Here is a 10,197-nt window from a genome sequence, read left to right on the forward strand (position 1 = left end):
AACCATAATTAAAAAGAAGAGGCGGGCGGATCAGGTAAACGGGTCTGGACCCAGTTTCAATAAGGGGTCATTTGGATTTGGGTCTGTAGGCGGGTTAAGGGGTTGGGCCTGGTGTTGTGGGCCATTTTTAATTCTATTTTTGGCTCTATATTAGGCCATGATTTTAAAAATACAAAATTAATTAAAAAATAAATATTAACTGGTTATAAAATAAAAAGATGTTTATTTAAAACTAACACTTTCAAAATAATAGACTATAATTGTAAAAATATAAAAAGTTATTTTGACCTAAATAGCATCATAAAGATAATTATTGAAATATATTGGCTATTATTGCAAATGATGTAAAAAATATAAATATAATTATATATAATGATATAAATATTATAAAATATGCATGTTGACGTAAATAATTAGTTTTGAAAATTATTCACTTAGAGATAATTTCAAATAAGTAATTAATAAATATTTTCCAATTAAGATGCCAAAATTAATTTAAATTTTTTAAATATTAAAGAAATGAAATGAAATTATTTGAATGAAACTTTCGTAATAATAATTTTGCAAAAGTATGAAAAACATGTCATGCAAATAGTAATGTAGGGAAATACTCTCTAAATAATACTTGAAAATATATTTTAAAAAATTATATTAGGAAATTTACTGGCCGAGTGGTTAACAAGAGGGTAAAAATGGGTAACAATAACTATTTTTATGGAGTTCATGTAGATATATTTACAAATCATAAGAGTTTTCATTACATATCAAGCAAAAACAAATTGAATCTGAGACAGTAAAGATGGCTTGAGTTGTTAAAGGACTAAGATGTCGATATTTTATAAGAGGTGCTCTGTTTACAACTACCTTTTGGAGATACTTTCAAAAGGGATGGGGTACAAAGATCAATCTTAGCATAGCTTTCCACCCATAGACACATGGTCAGGCCAAACGCACCATTCAGATGCTCGAGGACATGTTGCGATCTTGCGTTCTAGACTTCAAAAGAAGTTGGGAAGATCATCTACCTCTCCTTGAGTTTGATACAATAACAACTACAATTCTAGCATTTAGATGGTACAATATAAAGCACTATATGGAACAAAGTGCAGATCTCCTATTGACTGGTTCGAGGTTGGCGAGACAAAAGTTATTGGGTCCTAATTTTGTGCAACATGTTGTAGAGAAGGTGAAGATGATTCAAGATCGATATTGACCGCTCAAAGCAGACAAAAATCCTACTCGGATAACCGACGTCGATATTTAGAATTTGTAGTGGGAGAATGGGTATTCATAAATGTGTCGCCTATGAAAGGCGTAATGAGGTTTGGCAAGAGAGGCAAAATCATTCCCCGGTATATCGGACCATATCGGATTATCCAGGAAATTGGCCAAGTCGCTTATAACCTCGAGCTACCCACAGAATGAGGAGCAATGCACTCGGTGTTCCATGTGTCCATTTTTCGCAAGTGCTTGGGTGATCAATCTTGTATTACCCCCATTGAAGATGACCAAGTTACATAGGACATATCCTATGAGGAAATCTCGGTGGCTATCCTAGATAGTCAAGTTCGTAAGTTGTGATCCAAAGAGGTAGCTTGAGTTAATGTACTTTGGAGAAAAACAATAAAGAGGAAATGACATTGGAAGCAGAAGAGGATATAAAATCTAGATACCCTTGTTTATTTTATACTATATATAGGAGGAAATGTTGAAACCATTATAGCAGACACAACTTAATGTACCACGAAATATAATTGATGGATTATGAAAGATTGCCTGAAATTCAACACTCGAGCACGAATGATCCGAAGGGGGGGGGGAGGGGTGATGTTACCCCGCACTATCTATCCACCCCTAAAGTAGAAGATTGATAAGATTGGCTTCTAGCACAACCAATTGTCCGGCGATACGTTATGAGGACTGTCACGATCCAATTTCTCCTATAGGCCGTGATGGCACCTAACGTCTCCGCTAGGCAAGCCTACGATGAATTTACTATGTGATTTCTTCTTTTAAATAATTTCCAAGTCATTAAATCTCATTTGTTTAGAAATTTAATAAATAGAGAGTCAAATGATTAAAAATGAAAGTATCTAAATGCAAGCATAAGTATGTAAATACTCCAAAACCATAAAGTCTACTAGAGTGTGTGCCAAGATCTGGTGTCACAGGTGTATGAGAAACTAGTATAATATACAAAACTCTAAATACTGTTTGCAATAAAGTAGACAGAATATAATTATAAAAGAGAGACTCTAGGGGCTACAGAACGGCTCGGGAAGCAGCTCACCACTAGGCCTCGGGATATCTGCCACGCGCACTGGTAGGACCGCCAGATGCACCTGCCTCAGATCTTGTACGGTTAGTACAAAAGTGTAGCGTGAGTACATAAACAACATGTACTCAGTAAGTATCAAGTCTAACCTCAAAGAAGTAGTGACGAGGGGTCGACATCGATACTTACTATGGGCTAACAGTAAAGAAATACAAGATTCTAAACGAGCGCGGATTATGTAAATAATAACAATAACTCAATAATAAGAAAAAGGAAATAAACCTTTCACACATGGTAAGTTCCAAATAAATTTCCATCTTATAATATTTTGCCTCTCAAATCAGGGAAGGATATCAAGTATATGATTACACATCAAGAGTTATCACGGACGATTATGCCGAGGTCGTACGGCCCGATCCAGAATAATGTGTACACTGTCAAGGGTCCAGCGGCACGAACCATAGATGAATCTATCTACTGCCGAGGCGTTCGGCCCGTTCCACAAGAATAGAGGATACTTTATAAGCTTCTGAATTAAACGTTATTGAAGGCATTAACACAATGTAATACAAATTCAATTAACGGTCTTTCACAATTCCTCTAACAAGTTCCAATATAATTTAGGCACGTTAATTAGCAAGTAGGGTACAAACATCTCAAATAATTCATGATTTGGGTCATAAGACTACCCGAACATAAGCATAATTAGTAGCTAAGCACGGACTCTCGTCACCTCATACATCCGTAGCCCCCACAATTAGAAGCAATCATTGATTTAAATCACATATGGGGTAAATTCACTCTTACAAGATTAGACAAGAGACTTACCTCGTCTCAAAGCTCACTTTCCGGACACAAATTCACTCCAAAGCCTCAACTAGGTGCCAAACAATCCGGAACTAGTCAAATGTTGTATAAATCAATTATATATGTTCAAATGTTCATATTCTAACTATTAGAGTGATCACCCAACCCCAATTGAAGGATCCCTAAAATTCATCCACGGGCCCACGTGTCCGGATTCCGGAAATTTTCGAAGAAAATTGATACCCATAACCTCACAAACTCAAAGATATAGTTTTCACTAAGATCCATAACCATTTTTGTGGGTAAATCTCATTTCTATCAAAACCCAGGGTTATTCATCTAAACCCATAATTTTCACAAATTTTCATGTTAAATATACCCATAATCTATGTATTAAACTCATATTGCCTATAAATTACTTACCTCAATTATCTAGATCAAAATCCCCCTCTTTGAAGCTCCAAAATCGCCCAAGAGTGAAATAAATGAACTCAAAATAGCCTAAGTCCCATTTTAAGAGGACCACTCTACCTCGAGCGATTTTGCACCTGCGATCGCTGGGCCGCATCTGCGGCATCGCTTCTGCGGAAGTGCCTAAGGCTGGCTGGTTTTGCTTCTGCGGGAGTGCCTAAGGCTGGTTGATTTCGCTTTTGCGGATGGGATATAGCTTCAGCGGCGCTGCTCTTGCACTTGTTTCCCCGCTTCTGCAGACCACTAGCCAATGCCCAAAGCTGCTTATGCGATCGTCTTCTTTGCAACTGTGCCTCTGCAGGTGCGGTCCCTTCACCGCTTCTACGATCACTGGGTAGCCTGTGGTGCACCGCTTCTGTGGTCCATAGCTCGCTTCTATGAGCTCAATCCAGTGGCTATCCCTACGCATGAGCGATTACACCAGAAACCTGGTGTAATCAACAAGTTTGAAATCATACCAACAAGTTTGGGTTAGGCACATATGAGCAATAAGGCTTCCCATTCAAGACGTTAAATTCACATATGAGCAATTTGGGAGTCTTAGGCACATAGAGGCTTTTCATACAATCTGGCATAATAACCTTTATTTCGATCTTGACAAGAAGTCTTAGCATTGCTAGCACATATTCCCCATTTTGAACAAATCCTCAAATAACAAGATAACATGATGAAGCATTTAGAAGGAATATTGAACTTACATCCTTCAACAAAAACACATTAGAAATTGCCAATTCTATAATGATCAAGGGCTTACTCCAATTACATGAACACTGCGGGGTTCGATTCTAAGAAGAAGGGGGTTTAGGCAAACATACCTCAATTGAGCCTCTTAAAACTCTAAGATTTTCCGGAATATTAGCAACTTCAATCTATTTTAGCAATATAGCAAAATTGAACCCAAAATTAGAAAAACGATCATAATTCTAGCTCGCTTGAGCATTCTATCAAATACCATGTGTGCATAAATGTTTTAAGGTCCTTTTTGTGAAAGACTCCACCAACCCACACCCCATTCTTTTCTACTTTTAACTCACAATCTTCCCATATACCTTAGGAAAACATGAATGCATGCAGAGTAAGCACCCCCATCCCCATGAATTACCTTACTAATGGCCCATTGTAGTCACATTTTGAAAATTAAGAGTTTGGGTGATAGAATCTTACCTCTTAGGAAGAAGACCTAGGTGCCTCTCTTGATAATCTTCAAGGTTTTAAATGAGAATTGAAGAACAGTTTGATGAAGATCACTTCTCCCTCTAGGACCCTCTCTCTCACATAAAATATATCAAAAAATATGATTAAAATGGTCCATGGGATGTGTTTTAACGGAATAGGGCCGGGTTTAAAAACCATAAAATTGAAGCTCCAGAACAGGTTCTGTGGTTGCATATGCGACCGCATAGTGGTTCTGCGGTCCGCGAAAGGATCACAAAAATAGGGGCCAGAACTAGAAAGAAACCGATCTGGTATGCACCACAGAACCTCCCTCCGAAAAATCCCAGGGTAGGAAATGCGACAAGAATGCGGCCCGCGAAACGGTTATGCGGTCGCATAATGGCTGCGAAATTAACATCAAATATGCACCAGAAAGTCCGAACCGCATCGAGCATAAGATTTGGTATCACAGAATCCGGGTTTTTAGGAAATATTTTACGAGGCCTTACATAAGATTTAGAGCCACGACGATCTACCTATAGATGTTTTACCTCTTCCTCTTTGGCATCGTTTCATATCATCGATGACCCTTACCCGCCTTGCAGTAGTCCTTTAATACTAAATATAACAAAATTCCTTACCCACGAGGGTGACAGTTAGTGTAACTGGCACACATAGTCACTTAAGCTTAACTTTTCTCACATTGCTTGCTTTAGGGAAGCGTCTTCCTGAATGACCTTTAAGGGTTATTCTTCTGTCGTCCATTCTTTTATCGCCGTAACGTAATATGAAATTCTCATGATGCCATCTATTATCAAATTACTCAGTCCCCAATTTATGTTTAGTTTATCTTGTTCACCAGCCCATACTGATTTCTATTACTCTGGGGTCTAACTTTTCCTTTAGGTAATCATGTTAGAGTCATAAACTTATTTCTCGAAATGAGGATATGACTTTATGGTCTATACTCTTTTGTTGTCTCAAGGCTTGTCACCTCTCGACTTTTCCCTCACTTGACTATAGACTCTGTATTACTATCATTTTTATTTGTTTTATCTACTGTTGTCATCCATGTACCACATTTTACTCATAATGCTTCATTAACTCTCTTATTATTTCCATGCTAACATTTCATGTCTATCACTTTATTCTTAAAACTTCAACAAGACATTCTTTTGCCTTTAGCTCCTCTTTGCTCCATCCACTGGCTCTTCGGGTTGCCTAACATTATTTCCCTACTAGGTACGGGAGCCACGCTAAGGTAAAGCTTCCAATGCCTATCTTTGTAATTTTTTTTTGAACATTCTAGTATTCATATCTAGCTATACTATTCTAGAGTGCACCATCTGGGTGTCTCACAAAGAGATCTATTAGCACATTTGCAATATCGTTCGGAAATGTCAACTAACGCAAACAATCCATCCATCCTTTTGGGTTACTCTAACCCTAGCCGGATCCTGATATCCCGTCCTTCTCTTAAACCATATCTGTTAGTTTCCATAGGGTATAACTGAGATGGGTGTGGCCGATTGTACATACCTCTGCTATTGTTAAAGGTAACTCAAAATGCTTATATCTCCCCTCCTGAATGGTAAGTAATGATAATCTTCACTGGATGGGTACCTCGTACCCTTCTTCATCTTGCTTTTTTTACATTGTTGAAACTTGTATCTATCTTCTGATTCTCTCATTGCTTTTCACCATATGGGTGGATAGATATTCTCTCAATGCTCTTAGTACACACATGTTCTGCTGAAGACTTCACATTTATCCATCATAAGAATGATGCAAAATCGTGTTCCTCTGACTCAACTCTTCCACAGCCATATTCAATCTCTTACCGAATGTCGTTCTAGATCTAGAGATCATTGTATTATGAATAAGATAGAGTTTAAGAGTTCGAATTCCTAAAACTAGGCTCTACCACACGATCTAGAGTAAGAAGAAAGAGTGACAGTCCTAAATGCCCTGTATCCTGCTTCTTATAAGTGTGGTGCACAACACACCCATAAACAAGACCCTACTAGACACGACTTGTAGACTCCCTAGGACAGAACTGCTCTGATACCACTTTTATCACGACCAAAACCGATGGGCCACGATGGACATCGGTACCTTACTCAACCGAGTACCAACGTGACGTATCTTTCTTATAGGACGACCCAACATGTAATACAAACTTATACATATGACATACGGTCCTATAAGACCAAAATGATCACTCGTACACTTAATATAGGCCGACAAGGCCATACAATCTTTCACGTACTTGACATATGTCTACAAGCCTCAAAGAGTAGATAAATACCATAAAGGTCGGGACAGGACCCCGCCATACTAATCAATACATGAACAAATTTTACTGACCAATAAGTAACTTCGGAGCAAATGGAGCGCAACAACACCTTCCGCTGAGCTGATAGCCTACTTGGAGAATTCTCAACCTGTCTATCGGGACCTTCGGGCATGAAACGAAGCGTCCTTCGGCAAAGGGACGTCAGTACAAATAATGTACCGAGTATGTAAGGAATAAAAATCAGTAAATAATAGAAATGAGAGAAATATGGTGTAAAAGTCTCAACACCTATGTCTGAATAGCTCTGTAAATCATTTCATATTTATAATGCCATGCATATGCGTATAAATGTTCATATCATGCATAGGTATATGCGTTCATATCATCATCAAGCCTTTGAGGGCATCCCATCATATCATCTCGGCCTCTGTGGGCAAAATCATCAACGTATACCAGCTGATCAGGTGGTGGTGGATATATAACGCCGTAACCTTTTACCATATCCCATATACATATAATATACGCGTATATAATGCCATCTGCTCATGGTTCAATATACATATATAAATGAATGAAATGCATAAGAAGTACGTTAATAAGATTTCTCAGAATGTCATAAGATCAATATGCCCTTGATTAATATCATGAAATAAACTTTATCAACTTATGTTTGAGGCCCATGAACAAATGATAGAATAAAAGGATACATGGGGAATAAAGAACATAGGCACTTTTAGTACTTCTATGAATAAAGTCATTTATGAAAGTTTTGCATTTACTCGTTTTGTTTGTATCGTATGGATCAAGCCAAAAAAGAAAGAAGAGATATCCTTAACATTACTGAGCCGATTCTCTTGATAATCCCTCTAACATACGTCAATTGCGACAAATCACGTAACGGCGAATCGAAGTAGGGAAAAATCTGTATGATATCCTTGAGAAAGATTGCACTGTACTCCCTTAGAATCGCGATTTCATGTTGCTATAGTATTATGTAGTTTCATATGAATTGTTTGAGCTCCATCCGTTACTTAGAAAATCTTAGCATCGCACTTTAAGACTTGTGAACAATATCACTAATTACGGATGAGAGTTTGCTTACTATAAGAAAAGGAATCCATAGATGACGTACACGCTTTTTTGCCTTCTTGATAGCATTCTTCAACCAAATGAGATAAATGTGCACATATATCTTTAATGTTGCGACCACCTTCTTAAGGTCATGGATAGATGGCATTTGCTGCCAAATTTCCATACCCCCACGTGGATGTTGTCCCTTAGTATTTATCGAAAATTCTCACTTAATTATTTATCCATAAATTTCTAATTAATTTGTTAACTTCCCACTCAAATCAATAATTAACCAATTATCCACATAATTAAGAATTATCTCCAATTACTTAAAATACTACTCACTTTTAACACACTTTATACATCTTACTATCATGGTCATGTGGTACCTTGTATGGCACTAGTCCATAAATACGACTTTACTTATCTTCACGACTTTACTTATCACTTGTTTGAAATAGATTAATACTTATAATCTCAAAATAATCTCATTCCCAAACTTACGTCGATTAACGTACGACGAAACTTTAACGTACGAAAATACGGGATGTAAGATCTCATTTTTGATCTTTCATCAATTTATTTGTGGCGTATTTCACGTATGAAAACATGGAGTGTAACATCATTCCCCCCTTTGATGCACTTAACATTATCATAACTGTAAGGCCCTGGAAAATTTTGCTAAGTAATTTAAGGTTTCGGGGTGCCAAGGTAAGTTAATGTATTATATTTTGGAGTTTTGGGGTTGAACAGTGTGGTGGGGAGTTGAAATTTTTCAATCTCGCGTCGCCCAACTTGTAGCGCGCAAGTCCGTTCTATATCCCTCGCGAAGCCAGGTCTATAGCGCGCTAGACCACGCTATAGAGCGTGCCTCGCCAGGTCTATAGCTGGCTACAGAGCGTGCCTCGCCAAGTCTATAGCTGGCTACAGAGCGTGCCTCACCAGGTCTATAGCTGGCTACAGAGCGTGCCTAACCTGATCTGTAGCCTGATCCGGAATTTCGGAGTATCCATTCTTGTATTGTTATAACCCGACCCAACTTCGATAAATAACCCTTGAAGCTCATTCTGGAGCAAAAATCTGATATTTTTAGAGAGAAGTGAGAGTGTTCTAGAGAGAGTAAGAAGCTCAAGTGCTTTGTTCATCAAGATCTTGTCCAAGCCTTGAAATCCAACAAGAAATCCCTCAAGTTCTTCATCTAAGAGTTAAGGTTCCGTACCCTAGTTTTCAATTTTGAATTTGGATGGAAGATGGTTGATTAAGAGTATTATTTATACATAAATGTACCAATAAGGTTTGTGGGAAGATTGTTGAGCTCAAATGGGTAAAGATTGGGTTGTGAAGTGAAAGAAATCTTGTGGAAGAACCTTATAACCAATTTGCACACCTAGTGTTTGATGAAATGCTTATGTGAGGTGAACCCATGAATATCTTCCTAATTATGGTTTACTTTTGTTATGTTTCTAAATAGATTGAAGTTGCTAGAATTTCTAGAACATCGTAATAATGTAAGGAAAGCTCAAGAAAGGTTTTTTGGCTAAACTTTCTCTCTTAGAATTGAATTCAATGATGTTCTCATAAGTTTCAAGTATGGTTGTCTCAAGTTCCTTATTCTATGTTCCGAGTTGTTCCCATTAAATTCGATTGTCCCGAATAAGCAAAGTGTCGAGAATTAGGTATTTAAAACGTGTTCCGAATGTTCCTAACACATTATGTTATCCTTTGGAAATGTGTTCAAGAATGATATGTGTATTAAAATGCTATGTCTTTGAGTTGTGTTTCAAAAGAAGGTTATGATTACAAATTGTGTGAGAAAACTCAATATGCTTAAGACTCTTAATTGCTCATATGTGTACCTAAACTCTTGATTGGAAATGTCTTACCGTTGATAACTTATAAAGATAGTTGGAAGTGAAATAAGTGAATTGAGATATAAAGTGTGGCCAATGTGCATAAGTGAAAGTTATACTTGTGACCAATGGTGCCAATGGAATAAAAAGATGTGAAAGAAATATGAAATGCGATGATTGATATAAGTGAAAGTTATACTTGTGGCCAATGGTGCCAATGGAATTACAAGGTTTGAAAGAAGTATGAAATCCGATGATTGATATAAGTGAAA

The sequence above is a fragment of the Nicotiana tabacum genome, chromosome 9 (genome assembly GCF_000715075.1).
Source record: "Nicotiana tabacum cultivar K326 chromosome 9, ASM71507v2, whole genome shotgun sequence".
Classification (NCBI taxonomy): Eukaryota; Viridiplantae; Streptophyta; class Magnoliopsida; order Solanales; family Solanaceae; genus Nicotiana; species Nicotiana tabacum.